The sequence below is a fragment of the Sinocyclocheilus anshuiensis genome, unplaced genomic scaffold, assembly GCF_001515605.1.
Source record: "Sinocyclocheilus anshuiensis isolate Anshui unplaced genomic scaffold, SAMN03320099.WGS_v1.1 scaffold850, whole genome shotgun sequence".
Taxonomy (NCBI): domain Eukaryota; kingdom Metazoa; phylum Chordata; class Actinopteri; order Cypriniformes; family Cyprinidae; genus Sinocyclocheilus; species Sinocyclocheilus anshuiensis.
In genome coordinates, this window is record NW_015537937.1 from 1,671,249 (window position 1) to 1,684,018 (window position 12,770).

Below are 12,770 nucleotides of genomic sequence, written 5' to 3' on the forward strand. Positions count from 1 at the left end.
CACAAATTCATTTATTTATAATTTTAAAATGTTTAGTATAATATATATATATATATATATATATATATATAACTATTATAGAATTATAGAATACACACCACACACACACACACGCACACACACACACACACACGATGAGTTTCAGAACAATATCTGTAAAATAAATGCACATTAGATGTAGAGCACATGCTTTAATTTTTAGCTAAATTATTAACTAGATTTACCATGTGCTTCACACAAAGTGCATAGACTGAACTAGCAGAGACATTTTCTGTGATTGGATAAAAAAGGTGTGGTGCTTCAGCTCTGGGAAATAACCTTACTGATGTCATCTAAGAGGAAGCATTGAATGCAGAATAACGTCTCAAACAAACCTTGAAAGATAATCTGTCAAAATAACACTCACAATCCGCAGCGCCATACTGTCCGTCACAGCGGCTTCAGGACAGCACAGCAGCGGCAGGCCAGCGGTCTCAGACCGGAGGCGGAGGGGAGGGTTGTGGGGTTGGTCAGGCATTCGTTATGGCAGAGTTTATAGTTGTAGTGAAGTAATTTAGGGTTTGTGTTTTATAGTGAAAGAAAAAAGATGAAATACTTAGAAGATCCACATGGTGTCGCCCTCTTCTATATTTCATTGATGTAAACCAGCGACTGTAGCCCCATATTCAGCATAGGACAGATTAAAAATAACAAGAACAACACAGTTGTTACTTTATACTCTCTCTGGCCAGAATCAGAACTGCAAAATGTATAAGGTCTTTCTTTCTTTCTTACTTTCTCAGTACGAACGAGCATAAACTAACAAATAGATACAAGGTGCTCAAAATAGCTTAAATAAACGTATCCGGATATTTTCTTCAAAAAAAAAAAAAAAAAAGGTTCTGATTATGAGGGGAAAGTGTAGCACATTTTGCTTACTTTAAAAAAAAAGATCTGATTATGAAGGGAAAGTCTAGCATATTTTGCATACTTAAAAAAAAAACTCCCAGTGAGAAAGAACGAGGAAGAAAGACATAATTCCCTGCAAATTGACTGAAGTAAATCATACTGTTTGTGTTTAGAAACAACAACAGGTGCAGGCAAATTATAAATGTTAAATTTAAAAGGATAGTTCACCCACAAATAAAAATGTAGTCATTATTTGTACTCACCCTCGCGTTGATCTAAACCCTTATGATTTTTATTTCTTCAGTGAAACACAAACCTTTCAGAAGGATATGATGCAACACTCACTCTCTGTATGAGAGGACAGTCCCATATTTAGGCTAGTATTAAAAACATTTTGAAGTTGCATTCTGATGTAGGCCTTACAAACAGCCAAAACATTTCAATGGTTTTAATGGAATAATCGTCCAAATACAGGGAGAAAACTACAAAATTCGTTTCCCCCTACTTTTCACGAGTATATCTTTGGTGTTTCAGAGGACTGAACACACTAAAGTGAACATTTCCATGCAACATCTTGACGGATGAAAACCCCTTGTTCTCAAATTCAAGTATTAGCCTACTAGCATGACTAGCATGACACTTTCTATTTTACAGCTTCCCCAAAATGAATTTTTGGCTGCTTCTATAGGGACAATTTTTAAGCTATTTTGTCCCCTAAATTACAACCACACACTTCCTGCAGCTGAGTGGTTTAATTACCAGCCAGGCTCTCCAGTCAATGACATCATTGCCTCGGTCCTATCTGCACTGCTGCACACACAGAGGACTTCCTGCTGAATAATGGAGAAACACACACATTCCTAAACACCCACACACACAAACAGGAACTCGGCAACAAAACAGCTCCACTGCCCAGCTCTAATCTTTCCTTTTACGCAATCTGAACGGCAAACTTCCCCCGGCACATGAACTCACACACGTATGAATGTTTAATTGCTGTTCATATTAGCCAAAACTTTTTTAGAGCTAAGATCACCATTTCGGAGTTTCTGTGATGAAATCTTGGGTCATGCACTGTGACTAAAGCCTATTGCAAGCCATTTAATGGGGCCTAAAGAATACACTAGCACTGAGAATAACTCAGACAGACAGTGTCGTTCTGCATTAGCTATGTTTGATTATTTCATCTACAGCTCCGGGCTAGGTTTGATCCCAGCACTGAGGATCTGACGAACGCTGTGGCCCTGTGTTCTCACAAAGCTGCGTAAGAAACTAACTCGTTTAGCTAGGGCTCGAAAAGAACTGTAAAATGCTAATTGCTGAGTTTATTGACCTGACTCATGACAGCAGTTATTACAACATAGGTGTCAATACATCTTTACCTTTACAGCATTGCGAAATATTTCATTGTGCTCTGTGGGTTATAAACTAATAAAATTACAAAACCAAATCGGAGCAATAATTCTCAGGGAATTCTTTGAGTTCACTCAGCTTATTTTAAGAATGGACCACTTTGCTCTCATAGATTTACACAAAGGGAATATTGCTGCTCATCCTAAAAGGTCAGCCAATCATTGCCCTCAGTTTTTAGGGGTAAGGTTCAGATTGGGGCCTAAAACAAACATTGTTTTCAACCAATACCATAGTACTTACAGTAACGAATAACACTTTAAGTTCACATACTGTGATATTTTCATGGTACTTAAATACAATACAATAGCACTATTATGATGTATGTCCAACAATGACAGTATCATATCCAAAACATGGTAGTACCATACTTTACATGTAATATAAGGGTTTATTTAAGATGACCAGTAACAACCATTATAACTGTATCTGCACTTTTAAACTTTTTAAAATATTTGTCACCACTTTTTGGGAAACAAGCATTAATCTGAAAAGAGTTTTAGTAACCGGTCACATAAAAATTACTTTAAGACCATGTTAGTCACCACTTACTGTACTTGCATTTTAGCAAGGACTAGAGTGCATAAGTGCCTGGCAACTTTTTCAGTGGCCTTGGATCCTGGAATAATTTTCCCATAGGTATTTTAAAAAAATCGGATTTTTTTTTTTTTTTAAAGAGTTATAAGCCAAACTAATCCAACCAACTTTAATTTGAAGCAAAACGTGTTTGAAAATCAGACTGAAAGTCAAAGGTACAAGACAGTACCTTAACAGCTTCAACCAGGAAAAAAAAACTACAATACAAGGAGATTTTTGCAGATTCATGAGCAATGTCCTTTTTAATTTTGCACTTAAACATGATTATTTTAAGAATAAGTTGAATTAATGTGGGCGGTTGGCTTCAACAAAATCATATACCATCAATTAATAATATCAGTGCTCAAAGTATGTATGTTTTTTGAAAGTTTAAGTTATTGTTTAAAATCAGTTCCCCTATGGAGAAAATATATGGAATTTCCACTTCCGGATCCCACCCACTGCTCTCCATTGGACAGACATTACGTCACCTGATTAATATTCATGAGCCAAGCTGATAAGATTTATATTGCATTAACCTCACACACTTTTCAGAGTTTAGATGTATGCTTGGCTGATAATATGGTTCATGGTGTTGACAGAAATGTTGTACTTTGGCAAAATCATATTTCGCATGCCCGCTCCCTGCTGTTAGTTGTGTTCAAGCACTGGTTTTAAAAAGAGATTCTTCTCCACAACAAGACGACAAGACAACAAACACTCAAAATCAGGACAGAGACGCAATGCCCCACTAAGATTTTATTATGCAGACATTTTATTCAGATAATGTTCCACTGAGAACATGGAAGAATGAAAGGTAGTCAAAGAAAGAGACAGAAGGAGACAGAAAAGCAGACGGGAATAGACAATGACTGTGTTGTTGTGTTTCGGTATCTGGAGATTTTAAGACTGAAGCTTTTTCTTTGATGTCTGCGATGGAGACACATACATACGCTACGTATCTCATGTACATAGACTAAAAAGTTGCACAAATGCCAGCTAACACCAAACAGACACACAGCTGACAGAGAGGACACAGTATTCAGCAGCAAGTGCCATTTTAGGCTCATTTCAGGCTGCAGTGAACACAGTATATAATTTGAGAGACAAAACAGCCAAACGAGAAGAACATCTAAATGATTACACATTCATCCTCCATTTCCTTCTATTCGCTCCACACACACACATATACACAACCACCAATTAGATGCAGGAGGAAACAGTCAGCGCGGCTGCTTCTATTTGCGTCTTCCTTGAAGAACTCCAGATCCGTGAGGATGAGAGCAGGAGAAGAAAGGAATAGAAAAGCTGATCTCCGCTGTACTGGCACAGAGTATGATGTACGCTGGCATGACAGGCTGGAATCTGGGCCATAGTTACATTCATTGTTCAGAGAGCTGTTACAAAACTAAACCCACCGACAGCAATGAATGTTGATTATGACCTTTGTAGAAATGAACTCATTTATAGAGGTGGGCGTGTCCTGGTTGAAGAGGGCGTGGCCTCAGGGCACAATCAACGGTCGATGGTTTTTCAATGTCAAAAACTCACCGACAGCGTTGAATGTTCAACAAGACCAGCAAGAGGGTGGGAAAGACCAAAATATTTCATTCAGACCTTGTCACTTGGGCTTCTGCGTCCTCAGAACCTTCAAGAAGAACCGTCACTGTGCTGAGCCGAGTGTCTGCTAAAAGATCAAATGAGAATATGAGTGAGGAATTCAAAATTAGAAAAGCTATTTGATTAAAAAGCTAGACACATTAACAAAGAACATTAGCTGTTACTCGAGACAAAAACAAGTGGTGGCTCCAGCATAACTCGTGAAAATAAAATAAAATAAAATAAAATAAAATAAAAGCAACAGAGGCATTTATAATGTTGCAAAATATTTGTTTCAAATAAATGCTGTTCTTTTAAACTTATTCATCAAAGAATCCTGGAAAAAGCATGACAGTTTCCACAAAAATATTACGCTGCACAACTTGTTAACATTGATAATAAGATTTATTACTTGAGCCAAATCAGCTAATTAATAATTATATATTTTTTTTTTTTTGAAGGATCATGTGACATTGAAAACCGGAGTAACGGCTGCTGAAAATTCCTCATCTCAGGAATAAATTACACTTTAAAATATATTAAAATATAAGGCAGTTGTTTTAAATTGTAATGACATTTCACAATATTACAGACAATATTACAGACTATTTATTTATTGATTATTTGTTTGTTGCACCTTGCCCTAATAAAAGCCACCCCTAAAATCTGGACAAGAGTAAGCTTCTGTCAAAAATAATAAATAGAATATAAATGTGCAATCATATTCGTATGGCTCTAAAATCCTAATAAAACTCCAGAGGAACAACTGTTGTAGCGGACCTTCCTACACAAAACCAAAATCCATAGACAAAATGCTCTGCAAGTCAAATAAATCTCATCATAAAAGAATAAAAAGTGATGTTCTGGAAAGCATATAATTGCAGATGGCATTCCTTTATAATTTCATTATTTTCTTTATTTCAAACAAATATTAGTTTACCTCTCTCACACACACACTCTTTCTTTTCAGACAAAAGGCGGTGATCTGATTTGCACTAAAACCAAACTCTTCAACCAAATCGCTCTACCATTTCGAACACAATGCACGATGAATTCACACACACCGCACCACCTCTTCAGACGACCATGGGGGGTGAAAGGGTTTCCTATGGCAACAGTGGTGTGAGGGAGGGATGTGATAATCCAGGGGGATTGTGGGTAGAGTGGATGTGTGTGTACAGGGGTCCCCTGTGAATCCAGATACTCAGCATTACATTATCACGAGACAGAACACATACAGGCTTTATACTACCCCAAATAGTTTATATTGCATCGCCAAAACATTGCTCTGGTGGTGTTCTCATGCAGTATTTGATATTATCAGTTATTTAGCAGGATATTTGTATGAATTTCATACATTTGTGTGATCGGAGAGTACCCAATAATATAGAATATACAGTAGCATGCAAACACATATAATGCAAGCCATGCCATTAAAGTGTTCCATACAACATCATTATCACTCAGGTTGTTCATGAAGATCCTTGCCTTTCTCAGTCTTTTATACCCAGAATACACCTGGTCAGTGTAAAAAATTTGTTTAGATCAATTCATTTTAGTGAATCAATTAGCTTATTCTGTTTAAAAAGATGATTCACCAGTAATTATGTAGTGCTGGATGTCATTTTAGCGAATCAATTAGTGAGCCAAGTTATGGTCCTACAGACAGAAAAAAAATTCTGCCCTATCCAATTCCAATCTTTAGTTTTGTAAACATTTCTAATAGATATGATGCTGGGGTAGATCAATTCATTTTAGTTAATCAATTTGATTATTCTGTTAAAAAAATTATTTACTGATTGCTAAATAGTGCTAAGGTTGTCTGATTCATATAAGTGAGTCGATTAATGACTCAAGTTATGTTTACACAGGTGTTTTGACAGTTTTTGGCCTATCAAATTTAAGTCTATTCTTTTCTCTCTTTTTTTGGTATTTTTAATCAGTATTGTGCTCAGCTCATTTTAGTGAATCAATTTGCTTTTTCGGTTTTAAAATATGATTCACTGATTAATATGTAGTGCTGGAATCCCTGATTCATTTTAGTGGACCAATTAGTGACCCAAGTTCAGAAAAATCATAATTTTTGTCCCATCTAATTAAAATATATTTAGTTTTTAACTACTTTAATAGGGGAAAAACACAAGCAATCTATTTTGTACAAGTCTGATCCAAACCACCTTCCAGAAATCTGAAATACTTCAGAATCTTACATTTTTAATGATTTTTTAAATAATTTTTAAAAGACCCCACTGTATTTGTACAACACACTATCATTAAAAATAGACCATCACTTCAACTCACCCTCAGTCCAATAGCAGTTTGTCCTTTTGCGTGAATCCCCACCTTTACAAAAACATTCCTTATTTGTCCTAAGAGTACTTAGGGTGGTATATGAAGTGGTCCAACTTCACAAAGCGAGAGAGAGAAAGAATGTGCCTTCCTATATACGCATTTGTCTAATATATAGTCCATAATGGCTTTCAGACGTGGTGGTCTGATCTTAACGTGGACTGTGGATGTGGCCTTTTTCAGTGTGTCTCCTTGTGGTCTTCCACAGAATTTGGGGGGAAGTGGGGGGTTGGGAGGGGGCCCCGTTTTAGCTCTTAAAATACCCTGCATCAAGCTGTGGTCGGGCAGCTCGTCTATCAGCGCTGATTACACATCGCTGCCGCTGCGGTCAGGAGGCAATCAGGAACACGTTCACCCCTGATGTGTCTCACAATGCTTCCGTCCTCTACAGCCACCTGTGGTTTCCACTGCTGTGGACGTGTCTTTAGTGTGAGAGAGGAAAGCTAGATGATGTCCTAGGATTTCCTCTTTGCTACAAAATATGACTTCATGCCAGAGCTGAAGAGAACTAATCAAAGTAAACAAAAGTGAAATGAAGAGTAATTAAAGGGAAATGAATAGAAATAGAAACTAAATAGAACTTGAGTAACTACATTTTCAGTAGCGGGACAGTAATTAAACTTTTCAAAAGAGTGAAGCTTTTCACAGTAACAAGCTACTTTTTCTAACTCTCTCTATCAATTAATTGTGGTGAATCACTTTGTTTGTTCGGTTTTAAAAGATGATTCACTGATTGATAAATACTGGGAAGTCCAGGTCTTTAATTGATTTGTTAGTTCCGTTTAAACAAATAACTCATTAATAGATGTTATGCAAGGGAGATCAATTCCTTTTACTGAATCAGTTTGTTTTGTTGTAAAAAATGGTTCAGTGAGTGATAGTGCTGGGAAGCCTGATTCATTTTAACAAATCGATTTGTCTGTTCAGTTCAAACAAAGGATTCACTGATAGATGCTGTGCTGCGGTAGATCAATTCATTTTAGTGAATCACTTTATTCCGTTTTAAAACATGATTCACTGATTGATAAGTAGTTCTGGGATGTCGGATTCATTTTAATGAATTGATTTGTTTGTTCAGTTCAAGCAAATGATTCACTGATAGATGTTGTGATAGAACTCAATTTGTTTGTTCTATTTAACAAAGAAACGATTGGTTTGTGTTCAGTTGTTCAAATTATTTATTGTTTGTTCTAATTGGTTTGTTCAAATGAATCACTCATTTTATTAGCTTTTTTTGGTGGAATTTATTGTAAATTTACCTTTTCAAGGTTACATTTCATCAGTCATTATACAAAAATATTTTACGACAGAATGTCACGACTGACCAATCAGAATCAAGTATTCCATTGTGATGGCATCTCTCTTGCCTTCGCAAGAATTCTTGCATCTGAGCTTCAGCCTCTTTGTGAAAGATCACTGAAGACAAGGCACTCGTTTGAAGCTGCACGGCTGTTTCGGCGAGATGCGCCGCTGGACAATGACGGAATGCCAGACTGTCTGATGAGATGAAAGAGAAGCTTCCCTGAGTTTCCACAGCGATACGATCTCACAGTGCCGCAGGTGCCATGAGGTTCAACTTTTAAGCTGGAACTGAGGTAGGGGGATGGAAAACCAGTTAACCTAATCAGCCCTTGATAGGAAACAACGAAAAGAGCAGGAAGACAGCTCAAACGAAGAGAATTAATTGTATGAATTGCTGTACCTCTTGGAAACAATATATATATTTTTTTTACAAATCTATATACTATAAGTAATATTTCAGTAATATTAATTCTATATCATATCCTAAGTAATATTACAATGCTGATTGGTCAATCAAGGCACTGAGCAGTCAAATATTTTTGTATAATGACTGCTAGTCTATATATCTCAGTTTAGCATTCATTATCCCAAAATGAACTCTTTCAAGCTAATACAAAAACATTTTGTATTGCTTTGGAATTATGACAAACTTTTTAGGGTTTATTTTGACATAATGAAAGCTGAATTTTCATCAGCCATTACTCCAGTCTTCAGTGTCATGTGATCCTTCAGAAATCATTCTAATATGCTGATTGGGTGTTTAATGGTGTTCAAACAGTTGTGCTGCTTAATGTTTGTGGAAACCAGGATGCATTTTTTTTCAGGATTCTTTGAATGGAAAGTTCAAAAGAACAGCATTTATTTAAAATGGAAAGAGTTTTGTAGCATTATGAATGCTGTTACTATCACTTTCAGTCATTAAAAGTATTTAATTTCTTTAAAAAGAACACATTTGAATGCTAGTGTGACCGTTTCAGGGGCTTCTAATCACAGGTGTGCCAGCTAGACAGTAAAATGTGTCATATTGTCAAATTCTAGGCATTTAACTTTGAGGAAAACAGTTCAAGTGCTCAGGTTATCCGAGTTCATTGCCTCTGAAGCTTGTTTTAGTTTGTAGCACAAAAAGGTAAACCCCAGTTTAACCTTTGACTCCTAAACCTTTAGGAATGCAGCCCCAAGTCGCTGGTTACATTGTTCCAATAACCGCAATAGGAAAGAGTGTATATGCATGCATTAGAGGCATTTAGAGTGCTGTCAGGCTTTGAGTGAGTTTGGCTCTGCTATCAGCCCAAAGGCTTTCTACGGGTCACCTGCTACAGACCTGAACTCAGAGACCATCTGGGACTTTGACTCTCTCCCCCCCAGCAGACACACACACCCAAACACTGATTTACACGCACACAGCTGTTTTCTACACTGCAGACAAAAGGATGTTTGTCGGACATGCCTATGCACAATGTTTCCTATTGTAAAAATCAGTGGCTGGACAACCCACAACCCATTCGATCTCTGGCAAATCACCACTCAGACACTCAGTTTCCTGTTGATCACCACAGAGTTCATTCAAAACCCTCACACAACAACACAGAGAGACAAGAGAGAGAAGTGAGAGGCAGACTAGTGACTAGTACATTTACAAACTACCAACTAAACTACAAGGACTACTATAAGGCTTATTTGTAAGTCACTGGATAAAAAAAACATCTGCTCACTTAAAGGTAGGGTAGATGATTTCAGAGAGGCTAGCAAGAGCAAGCTAGCTCTGAAACCACCCTCCCTGAAAATCACTCTCCAAAGCCACGCCTCCTCTAAAACACATGAACGCACTCAGGCAGACCAGAGGCTAACAAGTGAAACAATGAGAGACGGTGTTGGTGGAGAGTTGAATGCAATGCTGTCAGATTACCTCATGTCTCATTCACTGGTGAGAAAACATTACAGTACAAAGAGCATAATATTACAATACTAACACAACACCTTCCTTTAATCATTTGGTCTGTAAACGCGCAATGGAACATGCGGATGACATATCATGTCTACACAAACAAGATGTGCGAAGGTATGCAAATACATACGTTGTCAGGCAGGTAGGAAAGCCTATCGTAGTCCTCGTACCGAGGGATATGATTGGACAAACATTTTATGGTCCTACACCTTCGACAGATGATATAAATACATATAAATACATTTAGACCACTTAACTTAGTGACTGCTATCGGGATGTAAAGAGACTTTCAACCAACATAACAAAAATGTTTTTGAACCAAATCACCTAGCCTGCTTTTAATAAATGTAACCATGCAAAGAGTTAATTTCTACAATCAATCAAACATCCTCAACTTAAAGCAACTGTATTTAGGTTTTTATGTTGAAACATCAGTTTCAAAATCATTCTGGTGCTACACTGACTTCTACTAAGGTGAATGGCTTCTGTTTCTTTCCCAAGCTACCCTCAATCTTCTGTTCTTAGAGTAAAAAAAAAATTGCTGAGCAGGTACGAAATTCCATGAAAAGAGGAAATAGCTTTACAGCAGCGACGAATGCATGTGTAAAGCTATCCAATATAATACTGTATATTTATGACAGTGAATTCCACTCACTTAACTGTAGGTGGTCGCAAAGATACAAAAAAAACTAATATTAATAATAATAAGAAATATTTCATATTATAGTACATGTAAGTGATTGGAAAGTATGGACCTTTTTTCTTCTTTTTGTACCCAAAACTGAGAAATGATAGCATTTTGAAATAGCATACACAAAACAACCAAAAGGCTAAGTAAGAATTTTTTTTTTAAGTTTTTAAATTCATTTATCAAAAAAAAAAAAAAAAACTGTCTTCAGTGTCACATGATCCTTCAGAAATTATTCTAATATGCTGATTTTCTGCTCAAAACACATTTTTTATTATTATCAATTTCAAAAGCAGATGTTCTGCTTAATATTTTTCTGGCAACCATTTTTTAAAGAATGTTTTTTTCTCAGGATTTTTTTAAAGAATAGAAAGTTCAAAAGAACACCATTTATTTAAAATAAAACTTAAGTAACATCATAAATGTCTTTACTGTCACATATGATCAATTTAATGCATCCTTGCTGAATAAAAGTATTAACTTAAAAAATAATGTTTTATAGCTCTCCTTGAATACAACCACCAATTAAAAAAAAACATTAACCAATGAAAACCACAAAACAGTTAAGCAACCCCACTTTAAAACCAACTACCAATCTGAAAGCACCAATTAAACAGCCCCACCTAAAAACATCAATCAATCAAACAGCCCAAATGTAAAACCGTTAGACTTAAGACACATCAAAACGCTGCCCCTTCCTTTCACCCTGAATGCCCCTTTTTCTAAAGCCTGTAGGAGTGGCAGGATTCCAGAGTACAGTGAGACTGTTTATGCCACGGATCACAGCAGACAGACATAAAGCTTTCACTCTGCCTCCCTCACATAGTGCAAACTACATTAAAAGGGCATAAATCTGTGGGAATGGACATGCAAGAATGTGTATGAGCATATTAAAGAAAATAAACCTGATGTCAGTCAAAGAAACCAAAGCCCTTCAGATGTGATGATGTCTCCGTGTGTGTTGAGAGAACAGCTTCTACCTTGCTTTTTTGGTATAGAAATGGTTTTCATCGTTCCCTCTTCTCTCATTTTTGATTCACGGCTTATTAGAGGCTGTTCCACTGAAGTAACTTACACATGGAAAGCCATTATATAGTCATTTTTAAATAAAGTTATGATCAAGGTTTGCGGGAGGATGTATGGAGCCCTTATATGCAACATAGCTTCGTTTTTCTTGGAACACGCAAACTCCAATAAATCCCTTATATGAAGGGCCGGGAGCCAAAACCCAGTCATTTATGTAAAATATATCTACAGAATGTCAGCTTTTGGAAAGTCCATCATTTTACTGTTTTTCTTATTCAACACTGTAGTATTTTATCCTCACAGCTCTTACTTGGAGGTCCAATTAGGACAAGATGTGCGTGCGTTGGAGTTCTTGAAGGCCGACAGTTTATTTCTGTTCCTGCGTCGCAACGCATTTTTGCCAACTCAGCCAAACCCCTGCAGCTTCTGGAGACAGAGCGTGGGTGAGAGGGAGAGCGCAAACCCACAGTCAAACTTCAACGGCTTCTACTGTCCTGCACAGCCTCTGAAAAACACACAAAAGTCACACTCTTACATGATCATGCTCGAACTTCTTGGCCCCCGAGCAGCTGAAACACAGTAAAAGGAAAATCACATGTCATCCCCGCCAGACAATATGGTCATTAAAGAGAAAGTGCACAGCTATGGTTGGCTTAAACAAAAGGACGGGGACAGACCATCGGGCACCAGAGCCACATCCACAAAAGATGAAGCCCTGGATTACAGAGTACTGCAGAAAACCATATGACTGATACAAGACAGCCTGGCCTGAAAGAACCTCGTAAAACATACACTCATAATTAGGGCTGTGCAAAAAATAAAAATAAAAAAACATCTTGATATTTTTAAATCTCATGATATTCAAAATATATCTCTGTATATTTATAAATTTGTTGTTTATGACCTTTTTTAACCCTATAAGCCAAATAAATTCAATATATATATATATATATATATATATATAAAAAAAAAAAAAAAAAAAAAAAA

General features: G+C 36.7%; 1 long non-coding RNA gene across 2 annotated transcripts in view; it reads right to left on the reverse strand.

Moving 5' to 3' along the window:
• Positions 1 to 3,625: 3,625 nt before the first annotated feature.
• LOC107660508 (uncharacterized) overlaps positions 3,626 to 12,770 on the reverse strand; it is a 23,221-nt gene continuing 14,076 nt past the window's right edge. Inside the window, exons 2-3 of one of the 2 annotated variants that reach the window (XR_001631007.1) lie at positions 12,094 to 12,288; positions 3,626 to 4,561 (exon numbers count right to left, since the gene is read on the reverse strand). This is a non-coding gene — a long non-coding RNA (uncharacterized LOC107660508). Of the gene's footprint in view, positions 4,562 to 8,301; positions 8,453 to 12,093; positions 12,289 to 12,770 lie in introns of those variants that run through there. The other variant, XR_001631008.1, reaches the window with a different exon arrangement.